This window comes from Peromyscus maniculatus, chromosome 8, assembly GCF_049852395.1.
Source record: "Peromyscus maniculatus bairdii isolate BWxNUB_F1_BW_parent chromosome 8, HU_Pman_BW_mat_3.1, whole genome shotgun sequence".
NCBI lineage: Eukaryota > Metazoa > Chordata > Mammalia > Rodentia > Cricetidae > Peromyscus > Peromyscus maniculatus.
The window spans coordinates 69,422,607-69,435,179 of record NC_134859.1 but is presented as its reverse complement, the minus strand read 5'-3'; the positions used below and the strand labels follow the sequence as shown (position 1 = coordinate 69,435,179).

Below are 12,573 nucleotides of genomic sequence, written 5' to 3'. Positions count from 1 at the left end.
TGAAAAACTAAGATCACTGAAATCTAAAATACAATTCACAGCCCTATGAAGGATTTCAGGAATCTGTCAAATCTGCATTTATATACCATTAAATAACATAAGAATAAAGAAATACACCTAGCAAAAATATTTACAAAATCTGACAGTATTTCTATATGGAACTTTCTTGTAAGATAGTAGAAAATGTTAATGTTCACTAGAGGAACTCATAAAGATATCAGTTTACTTTGGTAAATCTATCTAAGTTTGCAACAAAATTAGATAAACACCAATAAATAATTGGCAACCCAGGAGAAGTAAACTAAACCTTAAATGTCCTTAAAAACTTAAAACGCTGAAACTGTGAAGTGTTGGAAAGTCAAACCAGCAGGTGCACTTGTGGACCTGTGGACCGGTCACCAGTTTGGGTTTGTTAGGTCAAGTAAGGTCTAGGCCTTAGGCACACTTTCCTACTGAGGACTGAGCAACTCAGGAACATAACATTGATGGAAAATACTAGAAGACAACAGGATGCAAGCGCCATTTCTTCAGTGAGTCCAGGAGTGTGGAAAATAAGTCAGAACCCCAAAGGTCTATGATATAAAATGACTATTTGTCTGAAGTTGATGGTGGAGAGACATCTACATCCAGGTCCCTCCCTTTCCAGCCTCTGCTCTCCAATTGCTCTTTCAGGCTCTTCTCAGCACTCTCCTGGACCTCTACTGTAGCTTCAGTCTCTGCTCTGCTCTGCCCTGCCCCCTCACCTCTTAGACACTGGTTCAAGGTCCCCAGGTGCAGGCAGGGAGTGGGAGGGAGGACAAGGGAGAATGGGAGGAGAGAAGAGGAAGGGAGGAGGTTTCTTCTGTGCACAGATTCCTTGTCACAAAGCAGCCTCTATATTATCCATGTCTGTGCTTTTGCCTTGGAGACAGCAATCTGTTTTGTTTTTTTTTTAAATTACCTTATTGACAATTTTTTTTTCACACAATATATTTGGATGTTTTCCCCTCCCCCATTTCAGGCAAGACTCTCCCATCTCTGTATCCACCAAACTATGTTTTTTCTCTCTTTCTCTGTAAAACAAAATAAACACACATAGAAAGTTAACTTCTTCATATTTAATGTTTAAACTGAACTCTGACAGGACAAATGAATAATGAAATTTGGTCCATATACATAATGGAACTTTTTTTTCAGCCACACGAAAAAGGAAATTATAAAAACTTCAGGAAATTGGTGAGACATAGAAAATACTATGTGTGGTAACCCAGGCTCAGAAAGACAACAGAAGGGATAAGCTATAGTTCTATGTGTATCAAAAGGGTTTGGCACCGGATGTATTTGAAGGGACACAATAAAGACATTTCCTACATGACCTCCCTATAGTATGGTGAAAGTTTTATTGAGAGAGAGAAAACAGCCAGAGGCTTCTGGGGGAGTACAGAGCAAAGAGAAAAAGAAGTCAACTGAATATGGACAGCAGTCTGGACATGCCCAAGATTTTCTGCAAGAGAGGAGAAAATAGCAAGGTATAGACCACAGTGAAAATAGCAGGGAATAGACCACAGTGAGAACAGTGGGGAAATAGCAGGGGATAGACCACAGTGAGAACATTGGGAAAATAGCAGGGGATAGACCACAGTGAGAGCATTGGGGAAATAGCAGGGGATAGACCACAGTGAGAACTTAGAAGAGCAAGAGCCAACCTAGAACAGTGAGAATATCTAGATTACAAGAAGAGTGAGTAGCTGGGGAGAGGGAAAAGCCAGGAGACTGGTGTGGAGGCTTTGAAATGTTTAACATGTACTTGTGGGTAGGGACTGAGGGAGCCTGGAGACTGGCATGGGCCTTGATGCTGAAAGGTGCCACTCATATGTGTTAATTGGAGAGCCATATGATTTTGCCAGAAGTAAGGAAATGAATCCTTTGGTTCACAGAAACTGGCTTCACAAATTCTCCAGGAATGCTGGCTTTTATCTAATTGCCAGAAATCCTCCTATAATCATACATTAAAGCAGAAATCTTGGATATCATTCCACTGATGAGTGGGGGCAGAAAACGTACCTGATAGAAATGGGAAAGAGAATTGCGTCTTAATGTCAGTTAAGCATAAAAGCACACAGGGAACTGTGGCCCTGAATCAAAGCACAGAGGCAGAGCAAGACAGAACTCTAAGTTCAGGCCAGCTTGATCCACATTGAGAGTTCCAAAACAGTCAGGACTACATAGGGAGACTCTGACACGAAGAATTAAATAAAATAATGAATAAACAGAATTAAAGCACACAACTTAAATCTCAGAAGTTTAGAGACAGAGGCAAATGGATCAATGAGAGTTCAGGAACACCTGGGCAAGAAACGACTAAGTAAAAAGACCTTGAAACAAAAATAACTTTTAAAATTTAAGAGACCTGAAAGTTTTCCTAGGAAATATGATTAGATTGATAGAAAATTTGAGACTAAGCATTAAGAGTATTAATAATCTAGAAATGGAAAAAAGAGGAAGACAAATATTTAAACCCAGATGATTTCCTATAACCCCAAATATTGATGCTTCTTTTTTAATTTGTTTTTCCAAAAAGTCTCATGTTGCCTGGTCGCTAACTCCTATGAGCTGAAAGTGACTGTGGTGATATTTTGTTTGTGCCTCAATCAAAAAACCTTGACTGAAGTTCACAGGGCTGATCCAGTCACTAGTTCAGCATTGAGGCCAAGGAGTGTTGGCACATAACTCTAATCCAAGAACTCTGCAAAGATCAGGGTGGGGTTGGGCCACACCGTAATCCCAGCACCAGGGAGGTGGAGACAGGTATATAAGGCAGATGGAGACCGAATCTCAGCTCATTCAGTCTGAGGATTCCTAGAGACCAGATCTCACCCTTTCAGCTGAGGACTAGAAAAGATAGGTGATGGTTGGCTGTGGGTTGCCCCTTGGACTCTCTGAACCTTTGGCATTTGGCGTCTGTGGTATCTGGCTCGGGGTTTTTACTGTTCAAACCATTTAGAACTGGTGCTACAGCTGGTGCCCAGTGTGGGGCAAGAAGCCAGGACCCCGACATAAGAGTCTCACGCTCTACCCCAAGAGCTAGCTCTATTCTGAGGCAGCATCTTTGAAGACAGGAGTTCAATCAAGGTCTCGGGGTCTACTTGAGACCCAGCTGCAAACATCAGGGTTCAAGAGGAGCGCCTAGCCCACAGAATCCTCTGCCAGTATGCCCTGTGTCTTGTGTAGCCTGGTCTCTAACTCCTAGGTAGCTGGGGGGTGACTGTGGTGATATCTTGTTTGTGCCGCAATCAAAAAGCTTGCCTGAAGATCAGAGGGCTGATCAGTCACAAGTTCAGCATAGAATCCAGGGACTGTTGGTACACACCTCTAATCCAAGAACTCGGGAGGAGGAAGCAGGAAGATCCAGATATCAAGACCACCCTAGCTCTAAGTCATTGAGTCAGTCTAAGAAGAGAGAGAGAGCGGGACAGGGAGAGGGAGAGAGAGAGAGAGAGAGAGAGAGAGAGAGAGAGAGAGAGAGAGAGAGAGAGAGAGAGAGAGAGAGAAAGAGAAAAGGAGAGGGAGGGGAAGAGGGAGAGGAGAGGGAGAAAGAGAGCCAATGGGTGGGGTTGGGCCACACCCTTAATCCCAGCACCAGGGAGGTGGAGACAGGTATATAAGGCAGATGGAGACCGGATCTCAGCTCTTTCAGTCTGAGGTTTCCTAGAGACCGGATCTCATCCTTTCAGCTGAGGACTGGAAAAGATAGGTGAGAGTTGGCTGTGGGTTGCCCCTTGGACTCTCTGAACTTTTGGCATTTGGCATCTGTGGTATCTGGCTGGGGTTTTTTACTGTTCAAACCATTTAGAACTGGTGCTACAGCTGGTTCCCAGTGTGGGGCAAGAACCCAGGACCCGGACATAAGAGTCTCACTCTGTACCCCAAGAGCTGGCTCTATTCTGAGGCAGCATCTTTGAAGACAGGAGATCAATCAAGGTCCCGTGGTCTACTTGAGACCCAGCTGCAAACATCAGGGCTCTGAGCGGGGCCTAGCCCACAGAATCCTCTGCCAGCATGCCCTGTGTGCACTATAAATTTTCCTCTAAACTCAACTACAACATGATCATCTTTGATGGGCTCCAAATCTCCCTCTGCGACTTAAAGAAGCAGATTATGGGCAGAGAAAAGCTGAAAGCTGCCAATAGCGACCTGCGCATCTTCAACGCAGAGACGCAAGAAGAATATACAGATGACAATGCGCCAATTCCTAAGAACTCATCTGTGATTGTCAGAAGAATTCCTAGTGGAGGCGTTAAGTCGGCAAGGAAGACTCACGCTCTAAGTGGACCTGGACCAGTGATGGGAACCACACAGGCAACCGATGACTCTTCTGCATCCATTTCTCTGGCCCAGCTTACAGAGACTGCCAATCTGGCTGAAGCCAATGCTTCGGAGGAAGATAAAATCAAAGCGATGATGTGGCAATGTGGCCGAGAATACGACCCAGGCAGTTCCGTGAAGAAACCTCTGGGTCCACCACCTCCATCTTATACCTGTTTTCGTTGTGGTGTCCCTGGTCATCATATTAAGAGTTGCCCAACAAACGGGGATAAGAACCTTGAATCCGGCCGGAGAATCAGAAGGAGCACTGGAATTCCCACCAGTTTTCTGACTGAGGTGAAAGATCCTAACACGAAGGGTGCGATGCTCACCACCTCTGGAAAATACGCAATACCGACCCTAGATGCAGAGGCCTATGCGATCGGGAAGAAAGAGAAGCCACCCTTCTTCCCAGAGAAACCGTCCTTGTCGTCGTCGTTGTCGTCGTCGTCGTCGTCATCTTCAGAAGAAGGAGAAAAAACACCTATCCCGGAGGAGCTCCTGTGCCTCATCTGCAAAGACATCATGGTGGATGCTGCTATCATTCCCTGCTGTGGAAACAGTTACTGTGATGAATGCATTAGGACAGCACTCCTGGAATCAGATGAACATACATGTCCAACATGTCATCAGAACCATGTTTCTCCGGATGCTTTAACTGCCAACAAGTGTTTACGACAGGCTGTTAGTAACTTCGAAAATGGAACTGGCTATACCAAAGGACCTCGCCAACAGTTCCCTCCACCCCCACCCCCAATACCACCACCAAGACCGCTCCTTCAGAGGAGCCCCCAGCCTCTGGCGCGAACTCTGGTACGGAGACAGCTGGATCCTCTGAGGATCCCAGTGACGTCTTCCTCAGCTCTCCCAGCTCCCTCTGTATCTTCGTTAACTTCAAGTCCGGCTCCCTTGGCACCCTCTGTGCCTGGAAGTCCATCTTCTGCCCCAGCTCTGGTACCGGATTTGACTGCGACAGTGTCTATACCAGTCCATTCGGAAAAGTCAGACGGCCCTTTTCGGGATTCGGGTGATAAAGTATTACCAGCCCCAGCGCTGGAACCAGAGCATTCTAAGGGAGCCTCCTCAGTTGCCACTGGGGCTCTTACTCAGGAAAAGGGTCACGAGGTGCCTGTCCTTGGAACTGCGTCTCGGTTGGCACAGTCCTCATTGCAGGGACAGTGGGTCCCCACAACTGGTCCGGCAAGAAAAAGTGCTGCTCTTCCAGGTGGTGGACCACCACCAGGCTGGGGACATTTCAATCAGCTTGGCCACCTGGTTTCTCCACCGCAGCAAATCAGAAGAGGGGCAGGAAGTTGTCACAGGAGCACAGAGCGCGGGCCACAGCACAGCCAAAGATCCCAGAGGGCTCAAGGCCCATCCCTCCCAGGAACTCCAGTCTCTGTGCCTGTTCCTCCAGGTGTACCTCCCCCACACTTCTCTCCTGGCTTCCCTCCTGACCAGCCCCAGCCTTCAGGATACAGTGTCCCCCCTGCAGGGTTTCCACCAGCTCCTGCCACTGTATGGAAACCTTGGGTGTGGTCGTCAGGAGTGCAGACTGCTCACCCAAACACCATGCCTATAACACCAACCCGGCTTTTGTCCAGGGAAGAATTCTATAGAGAGCAACGACGACTGAGGGAAGAGGAGAAGAAAAAGTCCAGGCTAGACGAGTTTACCAATGGTTTTCTTAAGGCGTTGACGGGGCATGAAAAGATTCAGAGGAAGCCAGGGCACTCCTTTTCCAGGTCTAAATCTCCCTGTACTGGTTCATCAGATTCAAGAAGTTCATATGCTTCTTCCTCAAAGTCAAGATCTGGCTCCACGCGGTCAAGCTCTTCCTCTGCATCCTCCAGCCGCCCACACTCTGGCTTCTATTTGCCATCACCTCAATACCCCAGGAGAGGCAGAGGCGAGAGCCCTCATCACGGTTCAGGGTCCAGTTTTCGAGGACATCATGGATCTAGGTCAAGGTCCCCTCCATATAGAGGTTCTCGTTCACGGTCAAGATCTCCTCAGAGAAGGTCCACTCGCCGTGACATCAAAACCTAGTAAGGGCAGAGGGTCCACTTTAGAGACCTCTTTGAGAAAGAACGCCCCAGGGAAATGGGAGGGGAATCGCCTACCGATAATGGTACAACAAGTACTACCGTCGGTATGCCGTGGGGGCACAGGCTAGACCATCAGCTACCAGAGAAGACTTCTCTCCATAGAGACTTTCACCTCTTAATATCAGAAATTCACCCTTCACAAGACGGCCCAGAGAAGACTATGCTCCTGGGCAACATCATAGACACAGAAAACCGAGGCAGCAACTATCCAGGAAAGCCTTCCACGGACAGATAGTCACAATCCGAAAAGTAACACAAAATCCAAAGTGAAGGAGAGTGGGAACGTTCCAGGAGTCCATGAAGACACAAGCATAAGAGAAAAACGGAAAACGGGGAAAGCATGAGGAGAGTGAGAGCTTCCTGAGTTCTGAGCTGTTAGAGACTTCCAGCCAATCCAGGGAGTTGCTGGGTGTGGATGACACTAAGGCAGATACACCGTTTGTCCTCCCAAGGAGAGACGATGCTACACACCTGTTGGGGATGAACTGACGGAGGCAGAATCCATCACTTTCAAAGCAGTGTCTGAGAAGGACAAGAGAGAAAAAGATAAACCAAAAGGAAAAAGTGACAAGACCAAAGGGGAAAGGCATATGCCTGCTACAGCCAAGAAGGAAAATGTTTTCAAACTTTCTAAAGGACCCCAAGTGTAGGTGGACGGGGACCGTGAAAACTCTGCTAGGTCTGACGCTCCACTTGAAAAAGCCAAAGAGCGGGCTGCAAAGATTGACTCTATAAAACTCCGATCTTGTAGCTCTATTGGGAGTGATGGCAGGATATGTCCTGTAGACCAGTAACTTGGACTGGGTGTCTTGAGGGCAGGATCTGATACTAGCATCCGATACTGTCGATTTTAACAAAAAACATTGTTAAAAGAGGGCAACGGAACATGATCCTATCAGCTTGAGGGATGGAAAAATAAAAATAAAAAGTTTCTAAACATCTCATGACCCCAGTGTTTTGTTTGTTTGTTTGTGTTTTCAGTTTTGCTTATTTCCACTCTTTTCTGATACTTTACACATACGGCAAATTCTGCGGTCAACTTTATATCCCAGGCGGCTGCTTCTCCCATTTAACATTTTGCAAAGCATTGCCACAGTGGTATTGTGCCTAATTCGTCACATCTGCCTTTAGTTCTACCCTTTTCGAATCCTAGCAGTGGAGCTAGATATCAAAAGATCCTTTTTTTTTTTTTTTTTTTTAAAGTGTCTTGTGTAGCCTGGTCTCTAACTCCTAGGTAGCTGGGGGTGACTGTGGTGATATCTTGTTTGTGCCCCAATCAAAAAGCTTGCCTGAAGATCAGAGGGCTGATCAGTCACAAGTTCAGCATAGAATCCAGGGACTGTTGGTACACACCTCTAATCCAAGAACTCGGGAGGAGGAAGCAGGAAGATCCAGATATCAAGACCACCCTAGCTCTAAGTCATTGAGTCAGTCTAAGAAGAGAGAGAGAGCGGGACAGGGAGAGGGAGAGAGAGAGAGAGAGAGAGAGAGAGAGAGAGAGAGAGAGAGAGAGAGAGAGAGAGAGGGAAAAGGAGAGGGAGGGGAAGAGGGAGAGGAGAGGGAGAAAGAGAGCCAATGGGTGGGGTTGGGCCACACCCTTAATCCCAGCACCAGGGAGGTGGAGACAGGTATATAAGGCAGATGGAGACCGGATCTCAGCTCTTTCAGTCTGAGGTTTCCTAGAGACCGGATCTCATCCTTTCAGCTGAGGACTGGAAAAGATAGGTGAGAGTTGGCTGTGGGTTGCCCCTTGGACTCTCTGAACTTTTGGCATTTGGCGTCTGTGGTATCTGGCTGGGGTTTTTTACTGTTCAAACCATTTAGAACTGGTGCTACAGCTGGTTCCCAGTGTGGGGCAAGAACCCAGGACCCGGACATAAGAGTCTCACTCTGTACCCCAAGAGCTGGCTCTATTCTGAGGCAGCATCTTTGAAGACAGGAGATCAATCAAGGTCCCGGGGTCTACTTGAGACCCAGCTGCAAACATCAGGGCTCTGAGCGGGGCCTAGCCCACAGAATCCTCTGCCAGCATGCCCTGTGTGCACTATAAATTTTCCTCTAAACTCAACTACGACATGATCATCTTTGATGGGCTCCAAATCTCCCTCTGCGACTTAAAGAAGCAGATTATGGGCAGAGAAAAGCTGAAAGCTGCCAATAGCGACCTGCGCATCTTCAACGCAGAGACGCAAGAAGAATATACAGATGACAATGCGCCAATTCCTAAGAACTCATCTGTGATTGTCAGAAGAATTCCTAGTGGAGGCGTTAAGTCGGCAAGGAAGACTCACGCTCTAAGTGGACCTGGACCAGTGATGGGAACCACACAGGCAACCGATGACTCTTCTGCATCCATTTCTCTGGCCCAGCTTACAGAGACTGCCAATCTGGCTGAAGCCAATGCTTCGGAGGAAGATAAAATCAAAGCGATGATGTGGCAATGTGGCCAAGAATACGACCCAGGCAGTTCCGTGAAGAAACCTCTGGGTCCACCACCTCCATCTTATACCTGTTTTCGTTGTGGTGTCCCTGGTCATCATATTAAGAGTTGCCCAACAAACGGGGATAAGAACCTTGAATCCGGCCGGAGAATCAGAAGGAGCACTGGAATTCCCACCAGTTTTCTGACTGAGGTGAAAGATCCTAACACGAAGGGTGCGATGCTCACCACCTCTGGAAAATACGCAATACCGACCCTAGATGCAGAGGCCTATGCGATCGGGAAGAAAGAGAAGCCACCTTTCTTCCCAGAGAAACCGTCCTTGTCGTCGTCGTCGTCGTCGTCGTCGTCGTCGTCATCTTCAGAAGAAGGAGAAAAAACACCTATCCCGGAGGAGCTCCTGTGCCTCATCTGCAAAGACATCATGGTGGATGCTGCTATCATTCCCTGCTGTGGAAACAGTTACTGTGATGAATGCATTAGGACAGCACTCCTGGAATCAGATGAACATACATGTCCAACATGTCATCAGAACCATGTTTCTCCGGATGCTTTAACTGCCAACAAGTGTTTACGACAGGCTGTTAGTAACTTCGAAAATGGAACTGGCTATACCAAAGGACCTCGCCAACAGTTCCCTCCACCCCCACCCCCAATACCACCACCAAGACCGCTCCTTCAGAGGAGCCCCCAGCCTCTGGCGCGAACTCTGGTACGGAGACAGCTGGATCCTCTGAGGATCCCAGTGACGTCTTCCTCAGCTCTCCCAGCTCCCTCTGTATCTTCGTTAACTTCAAGTCCGGCTCCCTTGGCACCCTCTGTGCCTGGAAGTCCATCTTCTGCCCCAGCTCTGGTACCGGATTTGACTGCGACAGTGTCTATACCAGTCCATTCGGAAAAGTCAGACGGCCCTTTTCGGGATTCGGGTGATAAAGTATTACCAGCCCCAGCGCTGGAACCAGAGCATTCTAAGGGAGCCTCCTCAGTTGCCACTGGGGCTCTTACTCAGGAAAAGGGTCACGAGGTGCCTGTCCTTGGAACTGCGTCTCGGTTGGCACAGTCCTCATTGCAGGGACAGTGGGTCCCCACAACTGGTCCGGCAAGAAAAAGTGCTGCTCTTCCAGGTGGTGGACCACCACCAGGCTGGGGACATTTCAATCAGCTTGGCCACCTGGTTTCTCCACCGCAGCAAATCAGAAGAGGGGCAGGAAGTTGTCACAGGAGCACAGAGCGCGGGCCACAGCACAGCCAAAGATCCCAGAGGGCTCAAGGCCCATCCCTCCCAGGAACTCCAGTCTCTGTGCCTGTTCCTCCAGGTGTACCTCCCCCACACTTCTCTCCTGGCTTCCCTCCTGACCAGCCCCAGCCTTCAGGATACAGTGTCCCCCCTGCAGGGTTTCCACCAGCTCCTGCCACTGTATGGAAACCTTGGGTGTGGTCGTCAGGAGTGCAGACTGCTCACCCAAACACCATGCCTATAACACCAACCCGGCTTTTGTCCAGGGAAGAATTCTATAGAGAGCAACGACGACTGAGGGAAGAGGAGAAGAAAAAGTCCAGGCTAGACGAGTTTACCAATGGTTTTCTTAAGGCGTTGACGGGGCATGAAAAGATTCAGAGGAAGCCAGGGCACTCCTTTTCCAGGTCTAAATCTCCCTGTACTGGTTCATCAGATTCAAGAAGTTCATATGCTTCTTCCTCAAAGTCAAGATCTGGCTCCACGCGGTCAAGCTCTTCCTCTGCATCCTCCAGCCGCCCACACTCTGGCTTCTATTCGCCATCACCTCAATACCCCAGGAGAGGCAGAGGCGAGAGCCCTCATCACGGTTCAGGGTCCAGTTTTCGAGGACATCATGGATCTAGGTCAAGGTCCCCTCCATATAGAGGTTCTCGTTCACGGTCAAGATCTCCTCAGAGAAGGTCCACTCGCCGTGACATCAAAACCTAGTAAGGGCAGAGGGTCCACTTTAGAGACCTCTTTGAGAAAGAACGCCCCAGGGAAATGGGAGGGGAATCGCCTACCGATAATGGTACAACAAGTACTACCGTCGGTATGCCGTGGGGGCACAGGCTAGACCATCAGCTACCAGAGAAGACTTCTCTCCATAGAGACTTTCACCTCTTAATATCAGAAATTCACCCTTCACAAGACGGCCCAGAGAAGACTATGCTCCTGGGCAACATCATAGACACAGAAAACCGAGGCAGCAACTATCCAGGAAAGCCTTCCACGGACAGATAGTCACAATCCGAAAAGTAACACAAAATCCAAAGTGAAGGAGAGTGGGAACGTTCCAGGAGTCCATGAAGACACAAGCATAAGAGAAAAACGGAAAACGGGGAAAGCATGAGGAGAGTGAGAGCTTCCTGAGTTCTGAGCTGTTAGAGACTTCCAGCCAATCCAGGGAGTTGCTGGGTGTGGATGACACTAAGGCAGATACACCGTTTGTCCTCCCAAGGAGAGACGATGCTACACACCTGTTGGGGATGAACTGACGGAGGCAGAATCCATCACTTTCAAAGCAGTGTCTGAGAAGGACAAGAGAGAAAAAGATAAACCAAAAGGAAAAAGTGACAAGACCAAAGGGGAAAGGCATATGCCTGCTACAGCCAAGAAGGAAAATGTTTTCAAACTTTCTAAAGGACCCCAAGTGTAGGTGGACGGGGACCGTGAAAACTCTGCTAGGTCTGACGCTCCACTTGAAAAAGCCAAAGAGCGGGCTGCAAAGATTGACTCTATAAAACTCCGATCTTGTAGCTCTATTGGGAGTGATGGCAGGATATGTCCTGTAGACCAGTAACTTGGACTGGGTGTCTTGAGGGCAGGATCTGATACTAGCATCCGATACTGTCGATTTTAACAAAAAACATTGTTAAAAGAGGGCAACGGAACATGATCCTATCAGCTTGAGGGATGGAAAAATAAAAATAAAAAGTTTCTAAACATCTCATGACCCCAGTGTTTTGTTTGTTTGTTTGTGTTTTCAGTTTTGCTTATTTCCACTCTTTTCTGATACTTTACACATACGGCAAATTCTGCGGTCAACTTTATATCCCAGGCGGCTGCTTCTCCCATTTAACATTTTGCAAAGCATTGCCACAGTGGTATTGTGCCTAATTCGTCACATCTGCCTTTAGTTCTACCCTTTTCGAATCCTAGCAGTGGAGCTAGATATCAAAAGATCCTTTTTTTTTTTTTTTTTTTTTTTAAGTGTCTTGTGTAGCCTGGTCTCTAACTCCTAGGTAGCTGGGGGTGACTGTGGTGATATCTTGTTTGTGCCCCAATCAAAAAGCTTGCCTGAAGATCAGAGGGCTGATCAGTCACAAGTTCAGCATAGAATCCAGGGACTGTTGGTACACACCTCTAATCCAAGAACTCGGGAGGAGGAAGCAGGAAGATCCAGATATCAAGACCACCCTAGCTCTAAGTCATTGAGTCAGTCTAAGAAGAGAGAGAGAGCGGGACAGGGAGAGGGAGAGAGAGGGACAGGGAGAGGGAGAGAGAGAGAGAGAGAGAGAGAGAGAGAGGGGGGGGGGAGAGGGAGAGGGAAAAGGAGAGGGAGGGGAAGAGGGAGAGGAGAGGGAGAAAGAGAGCCAATGGGTGGGGTTGGGCCACACCCTTAATCCCAGCACCAGGGAGGTGGAGACAGGTATATAAGGCAGATGGAGACCGGATCTCAG

At 48.1% G+C, this 12,573-nt stretch overlaps 2 pseudogenes; both read left to right on the top strand.

Annotated features, from left to right (window-relative positions):
• Positions 1 to 4,038: 4,038 nt before the first annotated feature.
• LOC143267078 (E3 ubiquitin-protein ligase RBBP6 pseudogene) lies at positions 4,039 to 7,246 on the top strand (annotated as a pseudogene).
• Positions 7,247 to 8,473: 1,227 nt separating this feature from the next.
• On the top strand, positions 8,474 to 11,693 carry LOC143267077 (E3 ubiquitin-protein ligase RBBP6 pseudogene; annotated as a pseudogene).
• Positions 11,694 to 12,573: the final 880 nt, after the last annotated feature.